The sequence below is a fragment of the Hyla sarda genome, chromosome 10 (genome assembly GCF_029499605.1).
Source record: "Hyla sarda isolate aHylSar1 chromosome 10, aHylSar1.hap1, whole genome shotgun sequence".
Lineage (NCBI taxonomy): Eukaryota > Metazoa > Chordata > Amphibia > Anura > Hylidae > Hyla > Hyla sarda.
Window position 1 is genome coordinate 39759392 of NC_079198.1, and position 27098 is coordinate 39786489.

A 27098-nucleotide genomic window follows, 5' to 3' on the forward strand; every position below is an offset into this window, starting at 1 on the left:
GTTGTATAGCAGAGAGTGGTGGTTGTTTATGATTTACAATCCAAGAGGGTGGACAATGGATATATACAAACTCTAATCTTAGTCACCTGTTCATATGTAAAGCATAACCAGCTGAAATAATTGTTTAATATTATGGTCGCAGTAGGTTAGATCAAATAACCATCGCCTGGTTTGTTTGTTGTTGTTTTTTTTTTTTTTTTTTTTTAATATTTCCTGCTGCTTCTATATCTCTTACATGGTATGTAGTGCTGTACAGATATTGTCATGACATACATCAGTCCCCAATGCTAGTCATAATCCAAATTCCTTTCTTAAAGTGTACCTGCTCAAAAAAAACTTTTTATATAATGTATATAATACCATTATATGTATATTTGTAATATACATAAGATGTATATTTTTGCCCCTGCAGCCATTGCCTGGATGGTCTCATAAGTCTATGGGACTGTCCTGCTCACATAGATACAAAGCCGGGGGCATGCTCCTCTCCCCACTCATTCTACTGATCAGTCAGGGTCTGAACACTCAGACCTTCACCAATGAGAGCCTGATATGTCCCTAGGACATGATTATCACCCTGTGTAACAGAGCTCTAACATTTGTGGGCACGCATGTGGAAAATGTCCGTTATTACATTATGTCAATATTTTGTGTATGTTCACTCATTTGGTGCATGTCTTAGGAAAACTGTTGCACACTTGTCACGATGCCGGCTGGCAGGTAGTGGATCCTCTGTGCCAGAGAGGGATTGGCGTGGACCGTGCTAGTGGACCGGTTCTAAGCCACTACTGGTTTTCACCAGAGCCCGCCGCAAAGCGGGATGGTCTTGCTGCGGCGGTAGTGACCAGGTCGTATCCACTAGCAACGGCTCACCTCTCTGGCTGCTGAAGATAGGCGCGGTACAAGGGAGTAGGCAAAAGCAAGGTCGGACGTAGCAGAAGGTCGGGGCAGGCAGCAAGGATCGTAGTCAGGGGCAACGGCAGAAGGTCTGGAAACACAGGCAAGGAACACACAAGGAACGCTTTCACTGGCACTAAGGCAACAAGATCCGGCAAGGGAGTGCAGGGGAAGTGAGGTGATATAGGGAAGTGCACAGGTGAACACACTAATTGGAACCACTGCGCCAATCAGCGGCGCAGTGGCCCTTTAAATCGCAGAGACCCGGCGCGCGCGCGCCCTAGGGAGCGGGGCCGCGCGCGCCGGGACAGAACAGACGGAGAGCGAGTCAGGTAGGGGAGCCGGGGTGCGCATCGCGAGCGGGCGCTACCCGCATCGCGAATCGCATCCCGGCTGGCAGCGGAATCGCAGCGCCCCGGGTCAGAGGACGTGACCGGAGCGCTGCCGCGGGGAGAGTGAAGCGAGCGCTCCGGGGAGGAGCGGGGACCCGGAGCGCTCGGCGTAACAGTACCCCCCCCCTTGGGTCTCCCCCTCTTCTTAGAGCCTGAGAACCTGAGGAGCAGACTTTTGTCTAGGATGTTGTCCTCAGGTTCCCAGGATCTCTCTTCAGGACCACAACCCTCCCAGTCCACTAAAAAAAAATTTTTCCCTCTGACCTTTTTGGCAGCTAAAATTTCTTTGACCGAGAAGATGTCCGAGGAGCCGGAAACAGGAGTGGGAGGAACAGATTTGGGAGAAAAACGGTTGAGGATGAGTGGTTTGAGAAGAGAGACGTGAAAGGCATTAGGGATACGAAGAGAGGGAGGAAGAAGAAGTTTATAAGAGACAGGATTAATTTGACACAAAATTTTGAAAGGACCAAGATAGCGTGGTCCCAACTTGTAGCTAGGGACACGGAAGCGGACATATTTAGCGGAGAGCCATACCTTGTCTCCAGGGGAAAAAACGGGGGGAGCTCTTCTTTTCTTATCCGCGAACTTCTTCATGCGTGATGAAGCCTGTAAGAGAGATTTTTGGGTCTCTCTCCATATGATGGAAAGGTCACGAGAAATTTCATCCACAGCGGGCAGACCAGAGGGCAAGGGAGTAGGGAGGGGGGGAAGAGGGTGACGGCCGTACACCACGAAAAATGGGGATTTGGAGGAAGACTCAGAGACCCTGAAGTTATACGAGAATTCGGCCCATGGGAGGAGATCTGCCCAGTCATCCTGGCGGGAGGAAACAAAATGTCGCAAATAATCACCCAAGATCTGGTTAATCCTTTCTACTTGTCCATTGGACTGGGGATGATATGCAGAAGAAAAATTTAATTTAATCTTGAGTTGTTTACAGAGAGCCCTCCAGAATTTAGACACGAATTGGACGCCTCTATCCGAGACAATCTGCGTAGGCAACCCGTGAAGACGAAAAATGTGTACAAAAAATTGTTTAGCCAACTGAGGCGCAGAAGGAAGACCAGGAAGAGGGATGAAATGTGCCATTTTGGAGAATCGATCAACGACCACCTAAATAACAGTGTTGCCACGGGAAGGGGGTAAATCAGTAATAAAATCCATACCAATCAGAGACCAAGGCTGTTCGGGGACAGGCAGAGGATGAAGAAAACCAGCGGGCTTCTGGCGAGGAGTCTTATCCCGGGCACAGATAGTGCAGGCTCGCACAAAGTCCACAACATCCGTCTCCAGAGTCGGCCACCAATAGAAGCGGGAGATGAGTTGCACAGATTTCTTGATACCCGCATGACCTGCGAGATGGGAGGAGTGACCCCATTTGAGGATTCCGAGGCGTTGGCGAGGAGAAACAAAGGTCTTTCCTGGAGGAGTCTGCCTGATGGAGGCAGGAGAAGTGGAGATCAGGCAGTCAGGTGGAATGATGTGTTGCGGAGAGAGTTCAACTTCTGAGGCATCCGAGGAACGAGAGAGAGCATCGGCCCTAATGTTCTTATCGGCAGGACGAAAGTGAATCTCAAAATTAAATCGGGCAAAGAACAGAGACCACCGGGCCTGGCGAGGATTCAGCCGTTGGGCAGACTGGAGGTAGGAGAGGTTCTTGTGGTCGGTGTAGATAATAACAGGAGAACTTGATCCCTCCAGCAGATGCCTCCATTCCTCAAGTGCTAATTTAATGGCTAGAAGCTCTCGATCCCCGATGGAGTAGTTCCTCTCCGCTGGAGAGAAGGTCCTAGAGAAAAAACCACAAGTGACAGCATGCCCGGAAGAATTTTTTTGTAGAAGAACAGCTCCAGCTCCCACAGAGGAGGCATCAACCTCCAATAGGAAGGGTTTGGAAGGGTCAGGTCTGGAGAGGACGGGAGCCGAAGAAAAGGCAGACTTGAGTCGTTTAAAGGCGTCTTCTGCTTGAGGAGGCCAGGACTTGGGATCAGCATTTTTTTTGGTTAAAGCCACGATAGGAGCCACAATGGTAGAAAAATGTGGAATAAATTGCCTGTAATAATTGGCGAACCCCAAAAAGCGTTGGATAGCACGGAGTCCGGAGGGGCGTGGCCAATCTAAGACGGCAGAGAGTTTGTCTGGATCCATCTGTAGTCCCTGGCCAGAGACCAAATATCCTAGAAAAGGAAGAGATTGGCATTCAAACAGACATTTCTCAATTTTGGCATAGAGTTGGTTGTCACGAAGTCTCTGAAGAACCATACGGACATGCTGGCGGTGTTCTTCTAGATTGGCAGAAAAAATTAGGATATCGTCCAGATATACAACAACACAGGAGTATAACAGATCACGAAAAATTTCATTGACAAAGTCTTGGAAGACGGCAGGGGCGTTGCACAGTCCAAAGGGCATGACCAGATACTCAAAGTGTCCATCTCTGGTGTTAAATGCCGTTTTCCACTCGTCCCCCTCTCTGATGCGGATGAGGTTATAGGCGCCTCTTAAGTCCAATTTAGTGAAGATGTGGGCACCTTGGAGGCGATCAAAGAGTTCAGAGATGAGGGGTAAGGGGTAGCGGTTCTTAACCGTGATTTTATTAAGACCGCGGTAGTCAATGCACGGACGTAGGGAGCCATCTTTTTTGGACACAAAGAAAAATCCGGCTCCGGCAGGAGAGGAGGATTTACGGATAAAGCCCTTTTTTAGATTCTCCTGGACGTATTCGGACATGGCAAGAGTCTCTGGGGCAGAGAGAGGATAAATTCTGCCCCGGGGTGGAGTAGTGCCCGGGAGGAGGTCGATAGGGCAATCATAAGGCCTGTGAGGAGGTAGAGTCTCAGCTTGTTTTTTGCAGAAAACATCCGCGAAGTCCATATAGGCCTTAGGGAGACCGGTTACTGGAGGAACCACAGAGTTACGGCAAGGGTTACTGGGAACCGGTTTTAGACAGTTCTTGGAACAAGAGGACCCCCAACACTTGATCTCCCCAGTGGACCAATCCAGGGTAGGGGAATGAAGTTGAAGCCAGGGAAGTCCAAGGAGAATTTCCGAGGTGCAATTGGGGAGGACCAAAAGTTCAATCCTCTCATGATGAGATCCGATGCTCATAAGAAGGGGCTCCGTGCGGAAACGTATGGTACAGTCCAATCTTTCATTATTTACACAATTGATGTAGAGGGGTCTGGCGAGACTGGTCACCGGGATGTTGAACTTGTTGACGAGAGAGGCCAAAATAAAATTTCCTGCAGATCCAGAGTCCAAGAAGGCCACTGTAGAGAAGGAGAAGGCAGAGGCAGACATCCGCACAGGCACAGTAAGACGTGGAGAAGCAGAGTAGACATCAAGGACTGTCTCACCTTTGTGCGGAGTCAGCGTACGTCTTTCCAGGCGGGGAGGACGGATAGGACAATCTCTCAGGAAGTGTTCGGTACTAGCACAGTACAGGCAGAGGTTCTCCATACGGCGTTGTGTCCTCTCTTGAGGTGTCAGGCGAGACCGGTCGACCTGCATAGCCTCCACGGCGGGAGGCACAGGAACAGATTGCAGGGGACCAGAGGAGAGAGGAGCCGAGGAGAAGAAACGCCTCGTGCGAACAGAGTCCATATCTTGGCGGAGTTCCTGACGCCTTTCGGAAAAACGCATGTCAATGCGAGTGGCTAGGTGAATAAGTTCATGTAGATTAGCAGGAATTTCTCGTGCGGCCAGAACATCTTTAATGTTGCTGGATAGGCCTTTTTTGAAGGTCGCGCAGAGGGCCTCATTATTCCAGGACAATTCTGAAGCAAGAGTACGGAATTGTACGGCATACTCGCCAACGGAAGAATTACCCTGGACCAGGTTCAACAGGGCAGTCTCAGCAGAAGAGGCTCGGGCAGGTTCCTCAAAGACACTTCGGATTTCCGAGAAGAAGGAGTGTACAGAGGCAGTGACAGGGTCATTGCGGTCCCAGAGCGGTGTGGCCCATGACAGGGCTTTTCCGGACAGAAGGCTGACTACGAAAGCCACCTTAGACCTTTCAGTGGGAAACAGGTCCGACATCATCTCCAGATGCAGGGAACATTGGGAAAGAAAGCCACGGCAAAACTTAGAGTCCCCATCAAATTTATCCGGCAAGGATAAGCGTATCCCAGGAGCGGCCACTCGCTGCGGAGGAGGTGCAGGAGCTGGCGGAGGAGATGACTGCTGAAGCTGTGGTAGTAACTGTTGTAGCATAATGGTCAGTTGAGACAGCTGTTGGCCTTGTTGCGCTATCTGTTGTGACTGCTGGGCGACCACCGTGGTGAGGTCAGCGACAACTGGCAGAGGAACTTCAGCGGGATCCATGGCCGGATCTACTGTCACGATGCCGGCTGGCAGGTAGTGGATCCTCTGTGCCAGAGAGGGATTGGCGTGGACCGTGCTAGTGGACCGGTTCTAAGCCACTACTGGTTTTCACCAGAGCCCGCCGCAAAGCGGGATGGTCTTGCTGCGGCGGTAGTGACCAGGTCGTATCCACTAGCAACGGCTCACCTCTCTGGCTGCTGAAGATAGGCGCGGTACAAGGGAGTAGGCAAAAGCAAGGTCGGACGTAGCAGAAGGTCGGGGCAGGCAGCAAGGATCGTAGTCAGGGGCAACGGCAGAAGGTCTGGAAACACAGGCAAGGAACACACAAGGAACGCTTTCACTGGCACTAAGGCAACAAGATCCGGCAAGGGAGTGCAGGGGAAGTGAGGTGATATAGGGAAGTGCACAGGTGAACACACTAATTGGAACCACTGCGCCAATCAGCGGCGCAGTGGCCCTTTAAATCGCAGAGACCCGGCGCGCGCGCGCCCTAGGGAGCGGGGCCGCGCGCGCCGGGACAGAACAGACGGAGAGCGAGTCAGGTAGGGGAGCCGGGGTGCGCATCGCGAGCGGGCGCTACCCGCATCGCGAATCGCATCCCGGCTGGCAGCGGAATCGCAGCGCCCCGGGTCAGAGGACGTGACCGGAGCGCTGCCGCGGGGAGAGTGAAGCGAGCGCTCCGGGGAGGAGCGGGGACCCGGAGCGCTCGGCGTAACAACACTGATAATAAGTGGCGCATTGCGCTTCATTTGGGTTTAAACGAACCTGCACAATTATATTAGATTTCTCTGACCATTTTAAGATTTGTGAAAAAAATGCATTTTTGTCTAGGTTTCAATGTCAAGTCTGTGGGGTTTTGATAAAAACCAGTGGACATGATTACTTTATTGTATTAAAAATGTATTTGTTTTTTGTGATTCTTCCTTTAAAGTGCAAGAATTTTCTAAAATTTTGACCCACAAAAACCACTCTCCAAAATTGTGACACTAAACTGTCGGAATGGAAATAGTAAATCTGGACCAATGTATTAAAATTTGCAGGTTCAAATTTTTTACAGACACACAGCATTTTCTCCGCACCATCCGCTACTACTTCTACTCTGAAGTCAATTGTAAATATCTGAAATGCAACAGATTTAAAATTGAGTTCATGTGCTGATCCCACCAACTTTGCTGCAACTGCACTACTACACTGTGTGAACCAGGGTTGCCAACGCTTGTAAATTTCTGTACAGTATGTAAAATAGGGAATTGTTTCCTTGAAAAAAAAGTCATGTTTCCATGATTTTTTTTTTACTTTTCAATCAAATTATAGCAATTGAAATTATATTTTTTCCTTAAACAGTGAATGTGCTTCTGTAAATATGTGAAGCAATAGGTATTTATTAGAGATGAGCGAACTTACAGTAAATTTGATTCGTCACGAACTTGTCCGCTCGGCAGTTGATGATTTTTCCTGCGTAAATTAGTTCAGCCTTCAGGTGCTCCGGTGGGCTGGAAAAGGTGGATGCAGTCCTAGGAAAGAGTCTCCTAGGACTGTATCCATCTTTTCCAGCCCACCGGAGCACCGGAAAGCTGAACAAATTTATGCAGGAAAAGTCATCAACTGCCGAATTTACTGTAAGTTCGCTCATCTCTAGTATTTATCTCTTTCAATCTTTGTGATTCTCTGTAGTTTTCCAATGTGTCCGCTAGCCTTCATGGAGGTTAAACATAACAAAGAGAATAGAAAGTACCGTATTTTTTGCCGTATAAGACGCACTTTTTCTTCCCCAAAACTGGGGGGGAAAAGTTGGTGCGTCTAATACGGCGAATACACACCTATCGGGTCAGTCCCGGTGGCCATCAACGGCCAGGACCCGCGGCTAATACAGGACATCACCGATCGCGATGATGCCCTGTATTAACCCTTCAGACGCGGTGATCAAAGGTGACCACCACGTCTGAAGCGAAAGTGACACTAACCCGGCTGTTCAGTCAGGCTGTTCGGGACCGCCGCGGTGAAATCGCGGCGTCCCGAACAGCTTACAGGACACCGGGAGGGAACTTACCTGCCTCCTCGGTGTCTGCTCCGGGCCGGGATCCCCTGCATGGCCGGCGCTCTCCTTCGACGTCATCACGTCGTCGCGCACGCCATCCCGTCATCCAATAGGAGCGTCCGGAGCGTCGGGGACACCACGGGGATGCGGCAACAGCGATGCAGCGACATCCAGGGCAGCGGGGACGGGTCCGGAGCGGTGGGGACACGTATTACCAGTAGTCTTCATTCTGCAGACCTCCAGATGTTGCAAAACTACATCTCCCAGCATGCCCTAGGAGTTGTAGTTTTGCAACATCTTAAGGTCCGCAGGTTGAAGATCACTGTTGGGTTCAGAATCTTTTTTTCTTCTAGATTTTGCACCTTTAAAATTGGTCTTATATGCCGGTGCGTCCTATAGGGCGAGAAATACGGTAACCAAAATATGTGTATCTACATAAATCATTATTTGAGAAAATCCTGTTGAATTGAAGTTTGCTGTGTGAGTACAATCTGCCACCCATGTCGACTATTTTTTTCTACCATCGTATTACACTCCAGTAAGAAGATGAGGTTTTGGAATCCTTTTCACCATTAATATTTTAGTCATGCGGAAAGGCTAGTCCTATTTAATTCCAGTTCATTAAGCTGTGAATTTCTATTAAACCGGCACCTTTATGTGTGGGAATCATTCTAGCAGCTGATATTTACTAGACAGAATCACATGATGGAGCTGATACCTTTTCTGGTAAACTAGCAGTTTTTATTGCTTTTAAGCTTAAAAAAGGAACAATAATGCAATGTCAAAATAAATCCCTCCTAAATATTTATTTATAATATATGGAAAGTGGATAGGCTATATTCAAAGAATAGAAATAGATTTTTATGCATTGATGCATTGAGAATACAATTGTGTCAGGTAAGATGAAACTAAGGACACTAAAGCAATTAAAAAACCAGAGAGAGTTGCCCCTAGACACAGATTTGCTGCTAAAGGAAAATCCCCCTTTACTGGATTAATTAGACCTGAACAAAGCTTAGCCGGGTCTAAGGGCTAGCTTTAAAGGGGTATTCCAGGAAAACCCTTATATATATATATATATATATATATATATATATCAACTGTCTCCAGAAAGTTAAACAGATTTGTAAATTACTTCTATTAAAAAATCGTAATCCTTTCAGTACTTATGAGCTTCTGAAGTTAAGGTTGTTCTTTTCTGTTTAAGTCCTCTCTGATGACACCTGTTTCGGGAACCGCCCAGTTTAGAAGCAAATCCCCATAGCAAACCTCTTCTAAACTGGGCGTTTCCCGAGACAGGTGTCATCAGAGAGGATTTAGACAGAAAAGAACAACCTTAACTTCAGAAGCTCATAAGTACTGAAAGGATTAAGATTTTTTAATAGAAGTAATTTACAAATCTGTTTAACTTTCTGGAGCCAGTTGATATATACAAAAAAAAGTTTTTTCCTGGATAACCCCTTTAAGTTCACGCATTTGTCAATGATTGTCAAAGCAGTGAGATCTCAGTTATAAGAAATTGTGTCCCCTACTAAACCCCTAAATTTCCCAGTCGTCATGACATACCCTTGATTTTTCAGTAGTCACAGTAGCTTCTTTACTGTACCTCGCAGATCAGCCCGCTTTCTCCTCCAAGTCAAAAAGACTGAAAAATTATATTCAGGGGGAATATGTCACATTGGACATGCAATCAGATCAATAGACATAATGTTACAAAGCAGGAGGAGCTGAGAAGATTGATATATAGTGTTTTGAGAATATAGACAGTATAAATTGTATTTAATTAATTTAAAACTCTTCTTTTCCTGTGTTTAGGAATCCAGTGGGTGGTGCTACTTAAAGGGGTACTCCACTCCTAGGCATCTTATTCCCTATCCACAGGCGACCAAGCTGTGGCCGACATGCCCCCTCTATATCTTTGTGGGAGAAGTGCGAACGCTGTATGTCCATCTCTCCCATAGACATAAATGGAGGGGGTATGATGACCACGGCCATCCGAAGCCTAGCACAGCTGGCGATCTGAACATAAATGTTCAGAACGCTGGGGTGTCAGGATAGAGATCACAGGGGTCCCAGCGGATAGGAGATAAGATGTCTATGAATGGAGTACCCCTTTAATTATAAACCACTATCTTTGTATGCTCATGCTAAAAAGGACTGCCCACTGGACTCCTAAGCAAACAAAAAGGAGAGATTTAACTCAACACAAGTTAATCTGGAACTTTTCTAACAAAACTTCATATCAATCTGCTCAGCCCCTCCTGCTCTATTACATGATTCTGGCAGATCAGTCTGATTGTTCCATGTTTGTTCCAGGTTTGTGATTGTACAATGTGATAGGGCTCTTTAGCACCAAATGACCTTACTCTCTATTTTCACTTAGACTTTTAGAAATGTATAACAACTTTGAACACTTACCGGTGTGTATACTTCAAGGAAATAGAATAATAGCATCAGGGCTCAAGTCATACGGGAATGCATGGGAACTGAGTTCCTGCACTTTTTCCACAGCAGGAACACTGTTTCCATTAGAAGGACCGGCCCTTGAGTGATAATATTGCGGGAGTTCCCTTTACTTTTTTCTCTCCAGGACTTGACCCCTGAATAGCATTCAAACTACAGTGTATGGACACACTATGGCCATGTGAGATAGAATACATGGGACATAGAAAGAGCTCCTTGATCCCCTTGTTTTGCAATGCAGCAGTAGATAATGTAAATTTTGGTCTATTCATGTCAAATTTTTAACATCTCTTGCTGATACACAACAGAATACTCAATTGTATTACAGTGTTACTGTGGCATAACTATAGGCTTGAATAGACCAGATGTAGTATAATTGTGACTGGTTTGTTTTACACTATTTTGTTATACGAATTGTTTGTGGGACAGAAAGGAATAGGCAACTACTGTACCTTGTACTATCTGATGAAGCCTATCATTTGTGAAGCCTGCTACTGGAGATGTGTTGGCTTGTATAAGCACACAAAACTTTGCCTGTTTTATACTTTGTATTAGCAATATATTGTTCATTATAACGATGGTTGTTACAGTGTTAAATGTGTCCAGTAAATCTTTTACCCAGCCCAGAAGTCAAGAAATCTATCTATTGAGCCAGCGATACAAAATGTAAATAGATACATTCTAAGAAAAGTATAATCCCAAGAACCAGAGTCATAGTCATAGTCCTAGCAAAGCTAAATGATGAATGACAAATGTAAAAAACTCTCAATATTCATCTTTCCCAAAGAACATGGAGACAAAGAATTACTCTAAAATCACCAATCTTTTATTGACCTATATCTAACCATACAAAATTTATTATTGACATTCAACATAAATGATTATTGCACCACCTAGGCTTTACCCATAATCTAAAGTGGCTGTATCACCTGTTCTCTCCTCCATGACATACATTTCATGTACTTCCTCAGGGGGATGTTTTTTTTTTTAAAGATTTGGGCTCAACGTAATAGATAGTTCAGACTTATCCCTGTATTAAAAAAAAAAAAAAAAATCTTCTAATAGATACATTTCATAATGAAATCATCATTCAATTTGCTATTATAATCACTATGAACTGATTCTTTTTACGCTGGGTTTTGACTACGGAATCTCAGTAAGTCTGTTGGGTGACCACTTGAAAATTCTGTTGTGTGAACCCAACCATCCCAGTCTGATACTGTTGTTTCTAATGCAGATGATTGGTGTTAAAGGAATCTGTCAGCAGCTTATCTATTTTTTTGTTGTTGTTGTTTGTTTTTAAAGAGTGATTTTTGCCAGCTATAAATGGGACTCCAATCACTGGGGGGGGGGGGTCCCATCAGCCTTTATTGATTAATAGTGAACTGTACATAAATGAAGAGATCTATCAATCAGAGGGGCAGGAAGAAGCTGCCGGGGACCAACTTGGATCCCAGTTTTCAGCCAGATTTATAACTTTGATAACTTTTACTCTGAAACTATGCAGTGTGTTACAGTGTATCATACATCACTGTACATAGGGAGTCTGTCCCTGTTTTATGATGTCCATAGTTCAGGCTTTAAAGCACAACTATCACCAGTGTTTTACCCACCAGACTACCCACACGAGCTTAATGTTGTGAACACATGTAATGCAGCCATAGCTTTTGTCATCCCCTTTGGAAATGTAATTATTAATTAAGTTATATGTCACCAGTAAACCACACACCACTTAAGAGAGTGATCTAGTTTGGTTAACCAGAGTACGGAATTATTGCCGGTCAATCACTGTCTCGGTGGAGTAGCCTCTATAAAGGTTTGCTGTTGAAGGCATCACTTACTAGGGAGTGGTAGGGATAATTGGAGAAGAACAGAGCCAGCTTCAAGCAAAGAAAATAAGTTGTAAGGCTAGGATGCAGAAGAAGAGATTAATTTATATATACGAAAGGGATAGATAAAAAAAGCATAGGGGTGTGCTATGTGGATTTATGGCATCCACTTGTGGGAGTCGTGAATGAGAGAGGCAGCGTCTTAACTAGAAACGCGTGCGCTGACTCACATATGATTCATTTACGTAGATTTGAGTCACCAGAAGAAAAGAAATGGAATCTATCAATTCACACCACATACTGGGTATCTGATGCAATGTGCACCTGAGCCCTGTGAACATGATCCATAAAAGACAGAATACAGATCTATACATTTTAATTTATCCTCTGAAACACAGAAACAGTCTAATAAATTGCCTAATTGTCGGTACCATCAGCCAATACCACCAGAATTTATTTGTAAAGTTATTAGACCTGCGTGTTCTACTCATCTGAGGGGATGTTCTTGTTTCCACAGGATTCTTTGCAGAGCTGTGAGTGACCTTATGCACAGGAATAACAGTTTCAGAATTATTTTATATTATTGGAATTATATAGTTATAGAAAATTAATGCAATTACATTTAAGTTTCGGAGAAGGGATTGCAGAAACTAAATGAACGTCTAAAGGCATTTCTAAAGAGTACATTGATAAGGTTGAAAAACTAAGAATAAGATATGCTGAAGTTTTCTACAAATTCTGTCCCAATTCATTCCCTAAGTGGCAGTCTCATGTACGTCAGCCTATTTATTTAGTTTCATTCAGTTTATGTATGTCTTACCCATGAAATGCATCCAATCCAATAAAGTGCATCCAGTAAGCAGTAAAGAAAAAAAAAAACATGGTTCAATATGGGTACAGTCTACAACTGGAGGTTCAACAGTGTCTGTCATTACAATTTGAAGATTTCTCTGCTCATAGAGCAACATCAGTATAACCCATTAAATTTGAGAAAAGCAAATGTATAACCAGTTGAGAAACATTGGAAATATTCTTTTTGTAACAATTTTGTTTAAAATTGACATAGTATTACAACAATTATAATTTCTTACAGCCAGAGATGAGTAATTCTCAGGATCTGATTAGGTGAATCTGACAGATTTGTCAGATAGGTAGATATTTCATATGGGCTGTGTTTAGTGCAATGACTTATTATTAAATGTGTGCTCCCCCATACAGTCACTGCACAAAATGCAGCCAAACAAAGCCCATAAGAAAAGTAAGGTCAGATGGAACTACAAAGCCCCATAACACCCCCTACCACCACCACCACCATTCAATTTAAAATCGGCACCAATATCTTTATGATTTGGTGAAGACTTATCCTGTAGATTTCCCAGTAGATTTGCTAAGGAAAATGTCTGCATCAAATTTGACAGTTAGTTGCTCCACAGCATCGGCCTGCTTTCCTGAAATAACCTGTTCTTCCACTGTCTAACTTTAAATTTTTCTCTTAAAATTGTGACCCAGGAGTTGTCATATGACTTGGTGAAATGCAGTGACCATGAGGTCACTGTCTCTCACCTGTTCTGAGCCAATTCTGCTTTTGTAAACATTCCAGCATTATCAGATCTAGTTATTATGTATAACTAGACTCTAGTCAGGTATACATTAAGTGTTCTAGCAACTAAAACAAGGAAAATGTTAACATTAAAATTACACACAAAATAAGAATATTGTTGCTTTTTGTTTATAAAAGGACATTAATCTCCTACACTGAAAGTATTTTTCATCTATGCTTTAAGACTGTGCAGCCTAGTATGTCTCAATGAAATTGGTGTGTAGTGTAGGACGTTTCAGTGTGTCATGCATTACCTCATCCTGACTCACCTGTACACTCCCTGTCCTTGGCTATTGAACACATTATCTCACCACTTCTAGTCCTGCCAAGTTGGTACACCAGCTTTAGTAAGCCATGACCTCTTAGAACAGTGAAGGACAAAAACAGCAAGTAATTCAGGAAAGCTTCCATCAGCTCTCGGCTCTTCCTGTCTAGTGCTTTAATTTAAGTGTTTCCAATACTCAAAGAACATTTTTATCTGGAACATAAAGCACAGATAAATATAGTTTTCTTCTGTTAATTGCTATTAGTATTGACATAATTTATATCCGTTTCTTTCCTTTATTAAAAAAAAATTCTTTCAAGTATTAAGTCAAGTAGATCTAAGTAGAATAGTTGCCCACATTGTTTAGAGTCTTTTTGTAGGGAACAAACATGGTAACCACAAACTTCCTTGTTGGGTATAGGAGATGTTTTAACTTTTGGCCAGCACAAATCCAGATAGAAGTACCACTATGTAGCGAATAGAACTTTAGTATTCTTACGGAAGGACATGAGACAATATAACAGTAAGACTCTTATTTAATTTGGAAGGATGTGCTTCCTAGATTTCCTTACATCTTTCAAGTCCTCCTAATACTACCCCTGGCCGTTCTGTTTAGGAAACTAAAATTTATGTTTGCAAAATCTGTCTGGGGAGGGGGTAGGAGTATAATTAGCTTCTATACCTCATCCCACCCAAGTGGAAGGGCCTACTTGTACTTTTAGTGAGAGAGGAGTATGGACTAAGATGATCCCACTCAGTTACTTACTCTTTGGGAGTCATAATGTAGCTATCAGAAAACTCCTAACTGTAGTAACATAGGCTCATTCAGTGAAATACTGCAGTGTTCTTTTTTTCCCCTCTCTCTCCCCTTTCTTTTTTACCATTCCTTTTTTGTCTCGCTATTGTCACATTCCCCCCTTTTATGTTGTGTTGCTATTGGAATCATTTGGTGACATTGTTAGTTAGCAGTGTTCACACGTGATTCGCACTACAATATAGTATACTCAATCCCATTTGCTAATAGAACACGTCTCAAATGTTATTCTATATTTTCCTTTTTGAAATTTTGTTTGTTTTAGCCAACTTACTAAAATGTTTAAACAAAAATAAATCCATTGTAACTTTAGAATTCTTTATTTGATATAGTCTTAAAATTACACGTTTGGGGTGTATAACTTTTTTCCAGTTGCACATAGACAGCATGGTGTCTAAGTCAAATTAACAATATCCACTGCACCAATTGTCATTGCATTTGGTATAGTAACTCAACAACAAAGTAAGCACATTCAAATATGTGAATCCTGATGAAGCCTCTCCCCTTGTTCATCACTAAAGTTGGCCAGACATCTTCAATAGTTGTTGGTTAATTCTCCTCATCTCCTCATATACACACACATATAATTTGGCTAAAAGTTCATACATTTTCAATGGAATGAAAAGGGTTAGGTAGCTGCCAGATATGTTTGAGGCATGCAATTTAAATCCAACATGGCAGACATAATTTGTTGGGGTAAAGTTGGCATGTCCCCATACACATTAGATGGTTAACCAGTCCTGCTCATGTTTACAGGACCTTTTATATTGCCAGATTATCTGGAAATTTGAAGTGGCTATGGATAAAGTGTTCTTTTTCTCATAGCAGTTCATAATTCTTTAAAGGGGTATTCCGCCACTAGACATCTTACCCCCTATCCAAAGGATAGGGATAAGATGTCAGATCGCCGGGGTCCCGCTGCTGGGGACCCCGGGGATCGCTCCTGCAGCACCCCGCTATCATTACTGTGCAGAGCGAGATCGCTCTGCTCGTAATGACGGGCAATACAGGGGCCGGAGCATCGTTACGTCACGCCTCCGCCCCTCGTGATGTCACGGCCCGCCCCCGTCAATACAAGTCTATGGGAAGGGGGCGTGGCGGTCGTCACGCCCCCTGCCATAGACTTTCATTAAGGGGATGGGCCGTGATGTCATGAGGGGCGGAGCCATGATGTCACGCTGCTCCGGCCCCTGTATTGCCCGTCATTACGCACAGAGCGAACTCGCTCTGTGCAGTAATGATGGCGGGGTGCTGCAGTGGCGATCCCCGGGGTCCCCAGCAGCGGGACCGCAGCGATCTAACATCTTATCCCCTATCCAGGGGCGGAGTACCCCTTTAAACATTTTGCAGCAAGTACACATGTTCATAACTGTTTGCTTTGGGTCTACCAAAAAAGTTCTTAGCAACTAAGATATACCTGCAGCAGGCAAAAACTTTAACATCATCTAAACTTTTTTATGAAATGGTTATTGGTTGAGGAATTTTAGGAAAAATTTATTTGATGCAATTGCCATTTTTTTTTAAAAGCTTTAACAAATTGCTGCACCAGTCCCAGCTTCATGTGACATGGTGAATGGTGATAGAGTCATGATTTGAGTAGTATCCATCTAAGAACAAGAGCCAATTCAGCAGCACTAATGTAGCTTTTAAAATTCCACCTAAAATAAGGTTAATTGAAACCCCCAAGAATGAGCTATACCATGTTTGAAATCCTAGTAGTAAATGTTGAGTTTCTCAGCTGAACACCCTTGGAGGGAGGAGGGGGAGCATAGCACACTGCCACATTAATCCTATGGGCAGTTTGTGTACTGCATTATTGTGCCCAGTTGCCAAGATGAGAAGACAATTTTTGTAGCCCTGAAGAAGACTTACACCTCCATTTAATCAAAAACCTCTAATGCTGTTTTTTAAAATAGTTTTGCAAGCCAGACAGCCCCTTAAATAGAGATGCAGGGGTGATTGATGTATAACTGTACAACAAGACAGTTCTGGGGATAAGTGGGTGACAGCACACTGACAATCATGTCCTGTTGCCACCACTGTCAGGAAACAGTAGAATTTTTAATACTTGTCAAATAACCATTTAAAGACTTTTGCTAAGACACTGTAGAATAGAAAGCTCCCAAGTCTCGGTGTGACATGATTCACTGAGAGAGGAAATTGTCCTACTGTGACTTATTCTTTTTAATATCTAGCATGACACCGGTCTAACACAGCAAATAAAGTAGAGGAAAAATGGCAACGAAGACAATCAAAACCTACATTTCCAGTATAGTCTCTCAGCCATGTAATGGTATTGAGAGCTTTCTGCTGACCTCTGTACAATGCAGGACACACTATTTTGACCTGTTGTATATAGAATACAGATAGTAATTCCATTCAATGTTTTATAAGGCAGATTGAATTCAATAATGGTCCAACTTGGGACATCTTTTTCTACGTTTGCCCTTTGCTATGAAGATAAAAAGCACTTTCTAATATCAAATAGTGGTAAGCAAAATAAGATGAACATACTTTCACATTAACAACAAGACTGTTCTATGCTATTTACAATAAAGCTTGATTGTAGGGCATTCAATATGGCTACAATCTAAAATTCGCACAGTGACTATTACAAGCTGGTAGTTTGACAGCCCAGTAATTTGCAAAAAATGTATAATTTTGATAGGTCAAAATATTCTGGATTTCGACTGATGAATATTACAAATTGAAGTATCTTCTGCAGAAAATCATGCCCTTTAATTAGCAAACCATCCATCAAATTCCCTGTGACACTGCCCTTTGGAACAAAATTGATTGTATGTTGTAGTATTTTAGCTTAGTTTAATATATTTGAATGAAAACTAGAGGCTGCATAATTCATGAACATTGTAGTAGTAAAATGCTTTCCATTTAGTGGACTGCATGGCATACTATTTTATATAATACAGGATCATTAAGATGAAACAGGAGCGCTTACTTGACGTAAAGGAGAACAGGTCAAAGGTAACATTGCTAATAATCTCCTTCAAATTGTTGCAACTCCAAGAAATCCCAAATAGCACACCTGTGGTATACATTGGGATTACGTCAGAATGGTATGCCAACATATAACACAGTGTACCCATAGCAGGCCCTTTTACTTTCATGGACCATCAGTGACTACATTTAACCCTTTTCCCGATCATGCAGGTCACAAAGGTCAATTAATATGAATGGGTATGCTGCAGGTACACTTAGGCATATGTAATGGTACCTTCCTGCTGGTATGCCAATGTACAGTTTTTTTTTGCCCCTTTTATGTCTCATAAATTGGCTCTCAACAGTGTGTGAATAAGGCTTCCGATAGAAGTAGGCAATTTTTTTTAATTTATTGTTTTTTTTAGCCTGAAAAAAAAAACACAACAAAAATCTGCTTTCTCTTCAGCCACCTCCTGTGTTTTTCTCCTTACAAGTCATGTGATTGTTGCACCATGTGACTCATAAATTTCTATTAAAGAACTGTTTAAAAAAAAATTTTTAACTGTAAAAAAAAAATGCTTTCGTAATTTCAAAATTGGAATTATGGACACTTTGTTAAACAGTCTCCACTTTTTATATGCTTTCAATGTGCTGAATATTGGATTAAAAATATGTACATATTTTGATATTTATTTTACGTTGTGTGAACAAAGCCTAAGTCTCAACCCCTTAAAGGGGTACTCCGCCCCTTGACATCTTATCCCATATCCAAAGGATAGGGGATAAGATGTCAGATCGCCGTGTTCCCGCTGCTGGGGACCCCCGGAATCGTCGCTCTGTGCGTAATGACGGGCGATACAGGGGACGGAGCAGCGTGACGTCATGACTCCGCCCCTCGTGACATCACGGCTCGCCCCCTTAATGCAAGTCTATGGCAGGGGCGTGACGAACACCACGCCCCCTCCCATAGACTCGTATTGAGAGGGCGGGCCGTGACGTCAAGAGGGGCAGAGCCATGACATAACAATGCTCCGGCCCCTGTATTGCCCGTCATTACGTGCAGAGCGAACTCGCGTGGCAATCTGACATCTTATCCCCTATCCTTTGGATAGGGGATAAGATCTCTAGGGGCGGAGTACCCTTTAAGGACCAGGGGTTTTTCCATTTTTGCTCTTTAATTTTTTCCTCCTTAACTTAAAAATATCATAACTCTTTAAAATTTGCACCTAAAAATCCATATGATAGCTTATTTTTTGCACCACCAATTCTACTTTGTGATGCCATCAGTCATTTTACCAGAAAATCTACAATGAAATTGAAAAAAAAAATCATTGTGTGCCAAAATTGAAGAAAAAACACAATTTTGTAACTTTTGGGGCCTTCCGTTTCTAAGCAGTACATTTTTTGGTAAAAATTACACCTTCTCTTTATTCTGTATATCCATATGATTAAAATGATACCCTAATTATATAGGTTTGTCGTACTTCTGGAAAAAATCATAACTACATGCAGGAAAATGTATACATTTAAAATTGTCATCTTGTGACTCCTATAACTTTTTTATTTTTCTGCCTACGGGGTGGTATGAGGGCTCATTGTTGGCGCCGTGATCTGAAGTTTTTAGCAATACCAGTTTCGTATTAATCTGACATTTTAATTGCTTTTTGTAGATTTTTTTTTATATATCAAAAGTGACCAAAAATATGCTATTTTGGACTTTGGATTTTTTTGCGCGTACGCCATTGACCGTGCAGTTTAATTAAAGATCTATTTTTTATAATTCGGTTATTTCTGCACGTGGCAATACCACATATGTTTATTTTTATTTACACAGTTTTTTTTTATGGGAAAAGGGAGGTGATTCAAACTTTTATTAGGGAAGGGATTAAATGATTTTAGGGGGCTATAACACTGCACACACTGATCTTTTACATTGATCAATGGTTTTTCATAGGAAACCATTGATCAATGATTCATGCCTGGATCTCAGGCACTGAGCAGTCATTTACCGATTGGACACCAGTAGGCAGGTAGGGGGACCCTCCTCGTGTCCTACAGCTGTTCGGGATGCCGCGATTTCACAGCGGCTGTCCCAAACAGCTCACTGAGCTAGCCAGGGGTAATTTAGTTTCACTTTAGACGCTGCGATCAATTTTGAATGCCACGTCTAAAGGGTTAATATCACCGTGGCCCTGCGTTATAGAAAGGGAATGGACTCAGGGCGTACAGGTACACCCTTTGTCTTTAACAGGTTAATGATCTCGAACAGCACATCTTGAACAGTCTATTTGTCACTTATGTGGAAACAAGCACCTGCCGCCATTTTTATTTCTATTTCCAGCTATATTTTTTTCATGTGATGGCCCATTTACATTACTGTATTTTTGTATTCATATTTATGTTTTTATCCTCCCTTCCAGAAAAGAATTTAATCACAGAAAAGCTGACGAGTCCACTTAAAAACCAGGAAAGCAAGGCCTTGGTTCACTTTATTCTGCTTATTATTTCCATAATATATATTCATGTGTGCCACATTTACTGAGTAAGGGCAAGATAGTGGCTTCTTAAAAAATTCTTGTGTGCACTGTCTGATCTTGGAGAATTAGATTGTGAGCCACGCTGGGTCAGGGACAGATGTGAATATTTGTAGTTTTCGTATAGTGATTGAAAATCATTGCATTTTTGTAGTCTCTCTAAGCCAGATTCATATGAAATCCATATAAAATCAGAGGGATCTAAAGTTACAGCAAAGGCCTTATGAACTGCTATGGGTGCTGTATTCTGTTTGTCAACTTAAAGTTTGTGCGGGCCCAAAATGCGTTCATGTGTACGAGGCCTTAAAAGAAATGTCCGGGGAACAGAAAAGGTATTACCTGTTCTGCTCCCCACTGTTTCACTTTATTTGTGTTGGTTTGAATTCTATGGTGATCGATGTAAATAGGAGCGTGTTCTGTTTGCAATCGTTTGTCATCCATTTTTTAGGATCTGATTTTGTACATTAAAGGGGTACTCCGGTGAAAACCTTTTTTATTTTAAATCAACTGGTGACAGAAAGTTAAACATATTTGTAAATTACTTCTATTAAAAAATCTTAATCCTTCCAGTACTTATTAGCTGCTGAATGCTACAAAGGAAATTCCTTTCTTTTTGGAACACTGATGACATCACATGCACAGTGCTCTCTGCTGACATCTCTGTCCATTTTAGCAAGATGTATGCTAAAGGCAGCATGGTGGCTCAGTGGTTAGCACTGCTGCCTTGCAGTGCTGGGGACTTGGATTCAAATCTCACTAAGGACAACAATAAATAAAGCGTTATTATTATTATAATAACGTCAGCAGAGAGAACTGTGCTCGTGATGTCATCAGAGAGCATTCTGAAAAGAAAATAATTTCCTCTGTGGTATTCAGCAGCTAATAAGTACAGGAAGGATTAAGATTTTTTAATAGAAGTAATTTACAAATATGTTTAACTTTCTGCCACCAGTTGATTTAAAAGAAAAAAGTTTTTCACCGGAGTACCCCTTTAAAAGATCTGTTAAAAAGTCATGACATCATGCACGTGTGAACCTGGTGTGAACATGCTGCAACTGCATAACTGCAGGTAAAATGTGCATGCCACAGAATGAAGGCAGCAGCAGCTACATTAAAATTATTATTATTATTTTTTTTTTCTCACTGAAGTGCTGCCCTAGGCACAGGCCCATGGGTAACCAATGGTAAATAGTCCTGATAAGAACCTCTTCAGGCTATGTTAACACAGCATTTTTGTGCCATAATTTTACAGTTAAAAAGAGCATTTTTTTTTTAATACAAAAACAGCTTAAATTACTGCCTTTTTTGACTGTATTATTTTGTGTTTTAGCAAAAGCTATAGCCCACAAAACAGCTGTTTTCATATGGGAAATATTTTGCGCCGTTAATTGCCAAAAATGTGTGACAAAATATGGCAGGTAAGTGGCCAAATTTTCTGCCATAAACAGCCCCAAAAGGGCCTGACACTTAATTTTACAGTAATAAAAATTACTGCTGCAATGTGAATTTGTGTTTCAACAAATGCACAGTTTTTCTTTTGAGCTCAATCGGACTTAATAGCAAAAAGTATGGCAAATTTTTGCCCTGTTTTTTTTTTTTTTTTTCAAGTTAAGACTTTATTGAATTTTATGAGTAAATATGATAACAAACATTAGAATGCCTTACACAGCCAAAGTGGGAAATACGACATGAATACAGGTGAGGCCCGTACGGGTATAGTAATGCAAGTCGGTGAAAGGCGTCACAATCGTGGAAATAGAACATAAATAGCCTGGACAAATGTTCTCTAATAGAAAGCCGGTCAGTACAGTCGACAGTTGAGATCAGCATAGAGTAGGAATAATCCAATGCGCCTCCTAATAGTACGGGAGAGCGTGCACACTAAAGAGGGCGCCCACATCTAGACCGGTTATGCAAATTTACATCCCCGAGGGCTCAGGGGGTCCCCAGTAGCTATTGCTGGCTGGAAGGTATGAAGACTGTTAAAGCCCTGTTGTTGTTTTTTTTTTTTTTTAAAAAAACAGCAGCCCCATTTTATGCCTTAACAAACAGCCCAAAATATTGAGTGAAAACATGATCCTCATTTTGAAAATCTAATTACAAATCTGTACAATACAGTTAGGTGGAAATGTTGCAGACATAGTAGCAGAGAAAAACTATGTTGGAAGAAAGGTCTCCTAGTAGTTTACCAGAATGAAATATCTCAATGCTTGATGCTACGGAAAATACAAGGAATACGGTTCACCCAAGAGAAGCGGTCTGAGATATTGCTAGCTTCTTAAATAATTTCCTTACCCAAAAATTTTAAATAATCTCATCCCTTCTGTAAGCTACGGTAATTACTAAAATGTAATGTTCAGTTTAGAAGTTATAAAAAAAATATTTTGCTGGACAGGCAAAAAGTAGATTTTGTTACTGACGGCCAAGATCAAATTAGTTCTGATCATCAATGGGTTATTTTCTATATTGTCTTTTCAAATATATCCTTTATTTTAATATTATACATTGCTTTATTCAGTGAAACCTCTAAAAAAAAAAAAAAGACCACCCCTTTGAGAATACCACCCCTTACCCAGACCAGATTCTGTGCATTAGATTTTCAGTCTACCATACATAATGTATACTGGCCATTTTCTTTGAGAAGACCACCCCTATAAAAGACCACTATTCAGTGCAATTTTGGGTGGCCTTCTCAGAAAGCTTTCACTGTATTATGTATAAATAAGCATAATAGCCATGCAAATTATATTAATATTACATTTCAGCTTGATTCTATTTCTAGCTTTCATATGTAACCATAATTAAATGTATAAATTCGTTTGAAAAGCAAAATCTTAAAATATGTATGCAACTGGCCATATTTCTATAATTTTCTTGACAGCAATATCACGTTCTTTAGCTAGAGGCTCAAAAATGTTAGCAATGATTTGAATGAAATTTGCATTTTGTACTAAATAATGTTGCAGGGTTATACATTGTAGGAAATGTGATCCACATCTCGTCTGTTATTCACTAAGAGGTGACATTTCACAGACCTTTCTGCAGGTTGAAGACCACTGGTATTGGAGGTTATACTCACGTGTTCCCGCCGCTCCAGACCGTCACCACTCGTCACTGCTGCCCTGGATGTCGCTGTCCGTCGCTGTGTCCCCGGGGTATCCCCGATGCTCTGGCAAGGCCTCTGCTTCCCCGGCATCCTCGCACTCTGTCGCCGCAATCACGTTGCTATGCACTCCGCTCCTATTGGATGACGGGACGGCGTGCGCAGCGACATAATGACGACGAAGGAGAGCGCCGACGATGCAGGGGATCCCGAAGAGGACGCGTCGGAGCCCCGAGGACAGGTAAGTGATCGTCAGCGGACCACACGGGGCACCGTAAACTGCTATCCGGTGGCAGCTGAAGCAGTCTGCGCTGCCGGATAGCCGTTTATGCGATGGCCCCGACATACATCATTGGTCGGGGGGCCATCTTAGGTCGGGGGTTCACTGTACATGGGTCAAATTGCTTCATATAAAAACAGGAAAGCTACATCAAAAATAGCACCGAAATCTACACTTTTTAATGTGAAATTTTCAGTGTGGCTTTGGCCCATGCCCTAAGGGTGACTAACAGTCCGGCAGGTCGGACCATAACCAGGGCAGGGGGTTTGTATTGCTTACCCTACGTGGGAATTTGTAGGACATACTCATCATTTTAAGGGCATTCTTGGGTTCATGTAATTGCTAGTGTCTCAATTTTGGCACTAAAATGTTGGTAATTTTATATTATGTTCTGCACTATTGTGTACAATGCAAGTCACATGCATAAAACGGGACTTATTCTGAAATGCATCTACTGCTGTGCAAAGGATGACATCCAATCATCAATGATTCAAAACTCACTTTTAACCAGTTATGGATGCAAGGCTTAGAGGTACTCCCTTGCATTCCAGTCCTTAAGGATGCAGGGCGTACCTGTACGGTCCTGTTACCGGGAATTGAAGCGTGTTCGAGAGCTTAGCCCGCTTTAAACCCTATCAGCAGCCGGGACCCAGGGTTAATGCCGGGCACCACCGATTGGTCCAATTGCCAGCATTAACCCTTTAGACGCCACAAGAAAAGTTGATTGTGGCATCTAAACTGTAAGCAAAATGATCCCAGCAGCTCAGCGGAGCTAATCGGGACCATCGCAGTGAAACTGCCATGTTCCAATCAGCTGTGAGGATGGCGGGAGGGCCCTTACCTGCCTTCTCGCCATCTGATTGGTCCTCTGCTGCTCCCAGTCAGCCATGCAGGCTAGAGCAGCAGAGCACCGATAACACTGATCAATGCTATGCTATGGCATAGCATTGAACAGTATATGCAATCATATGGGGACTGAAAAAAAATAATAATAGTGTTTAAAAAAAAAAGTTAATAAGTGAATTAACCCCTTCATAATAAAAGTTTGAATCCTCTTCCCTTTTCCCATTTTTTAAATAAAATAATGTAATCAAAAAATAAAACTAATCATATGTGGTATCACCATGTGCGTAAATGTCAAAACTATGAAAATATAACCGCTCGGTTGATGTACGTAAAAGAATACCAAATTCCAAAATTGTGCATTTCTGGTCACTTCATTTACCATACATTTTTTTTTTATAAAAAGCGATCAAAAAGTAGCATCAAACAAAAATTGTACTGATAAAAACTACAGACCACAGCACAAAACATATAGCCCTCATATTGCCCCGTATGCAGAAAAATAAAAAAAAAGTTATAGGGGCCAGCATTTAAAAAATACAAATGTTGGTGCATGTAGTTATAATTTTTTAAAGTAGTAAAATAAAATAAAACCTACATAAATTGGGTATCTTTGTAACTGAATGGCCTACAGAAGAAAGATAAGGTGTCATTTTATGGAAAAAGGGCTCTATGTAGAAACAGAAGCCCCCAAAAGTTACAAAGTGGTGTTTTTTAGTTTTTTTTTTATTTCACCCCACAAATAATTTTGTTTTTTGTTTTGCCGTAGATTATGTTATAAAATAAGTGAGGTCATTGCAAAGTACAATTGGTGATGCAAAAAACAACCCTTCTATGAGTCTGTAGGAGCAAAATTAAAAGCGTTATGATTTTTAGAAGGGGAGGAGGAAAAAACGAAAGTGCAAAAATTAAAATTGGCTGGGTTCTTAAGGCCTAAATGGGCTTAGTCCTTATGGGGTTAAGATCACAGTTACCCTTTAAATACTTTTTAATAAAAAGGACTAAATATCATAAAATAACTTTACTCACTTGTCTGATCCTGCAGTGATCCAGCGCAGAAGATAATGTGCCATACTTTTAGCATTATAGCTTCTATTGCTGAGCTGTGATACGAGTAGTATACCACGTGACTGCTGAGGCCACTAACTGGCTGTACTGAGGCCACTAACTGGCTGTACTGAGGCCACTAACTGGCTGTACTGAGGCCACTAACTGGCTGTACTGAGGCCACTAACTGGCTGTACTGAGGCCACTAACTGGCTCTACTGAGGCCACTAAATGGCTGTACTGAGGCCACTAACTGGCTGTACTGAGGCAACTAACTGGCTGTACTGAGGCCACTAACTGGCTGTACTGAGGCCACTAACTGGCTGTACTGAGGCAACTAACTGGCTGTACTGAGGCCACTAACTGGCTGTACTGAGGCAACTAACTGGCTGTACTGAGGCCACTAACTGGCTGTACTGAGGCCACTAACTGGCTGTACTGAGGCCACTAACTGGCTGTACTGAGGCCACTAACTGGCTGTACTGAGGCCACTAACTGGCTCTACTGAGGCCACTAACTGGCTGTACTGAGGCAACTAACTGGCTGTACTGAGGCCACTACCTGTAACCTGACTGCAGCAGTCACATATTTGTTTCTAGTAAAGAGACACCCACTGGAACATCTGTGCTGGCTCACCATGCAATTTAATGGATAAATAAAGTTATAATGTTATTTTATGACATTTAGGCCTTTTTTATTAAATGATTGGTTGCATCTCAATTTCTTTCTATGACATTGTACATTATCATAACGTAAACCCACCCATACTCTATGGCATCCTGGTAAATGTGCCTGTTACAACTGTAAATATCACTTCACAAAACTGTTTCAATAACCTTACATTAACTGAATCCTCTGTTGCCTAGTCCTAAACTGGGAATAACATTTACAAAATAATGTTATTCTGTCCTGCTATTTTCTTTTAGTATAGAAGTGTAAAATAAACCTCAGACACATTATTATTGCATGTTATTCCAGCAGACTGTCTTTATTCTTCTCTCATAAAGAAAGGACATATTATCCCCCATAAAAGACAGAATATATAAAATAAGCATAAAATCCAGGTATAGCATTTCATATAGGTGAAATGTTTACTAGTGTCTGGTCTACACAATGCATTCTCATATCTTAGATCCCTCTGCCATAAACTGATTTAAGGGGTCTTATTTCTATAGAATTAATTGAGCATTAAAGAAGTACTTCACCCCTAAACATCTTATCCCCTATCCAAAGGATGTCTGATACACAGCTGTAACACCCACTCCCATAGACATGAATGGAGGGGACGTGAAAGCGATGGTCACTAGTCTTCCAGCACGGTGAGGAGTTTGCTACTTGCATCAGATTACGGGGTGCCGCACCGGAGATCACAGGGGTTGGGGTTGCCAGCGGCCGGGTCCACCATGATCAGACATCTTATCCCCTATCCTTTGAATAAGGGATAAAATATTTAGAGGCTGAGTACCCCTTTAAAGGTACTCTCATAAGGTACTATTATGCCTACTCCAGGATGTAAAGGAGACTTGTCAAGAAATGATTATTTAGAGACAGAGATATACGGAATGGGGAGATTTATCAAAATCTGTGTAAAGTGGTCCTGTTGCCAGTACAAACAGATTGCTTTCATTTCCAAAAAAGGCCTTTAACCCCTTAGGGATTCTGCCGATTTTCACCTTAAGGACTCAGCAAATTTTCGTTTTTGCATTTTTGCTTTTTCCTCCTTCCTTTCT

General features: G+C 42.1%; 1 protein-coding gene and 1 long non-coding RNA gene across 2 annotated transcripts in view; one reads left to right on the forward strand and one right to left on the reverse strand.

Moving 5' to 3' along the window:
* NECTIN1 (nectin cell adhesion molecule 1) overlaps window positions 1-27098 on the forward strand; it is a 147121-nt gene that overhangs the window by 18020 nt on the left and 102003 nt on the right. The window lies entirely within an intron of this gene.
* Window positions 12357-25600, reverse strand: LOC130294625 (uncharacterized). The gene is made up of 3 exons (XR_008848558.1): window positions 25351-25600; window positions 13812-14020; window positions 12357-12484 (listed from the first exon to the last, which is right to left on the reverse strand). It is a non-coding gene; the product is annotated as an uncharacterized LOC130294625 (long non-coding RNA).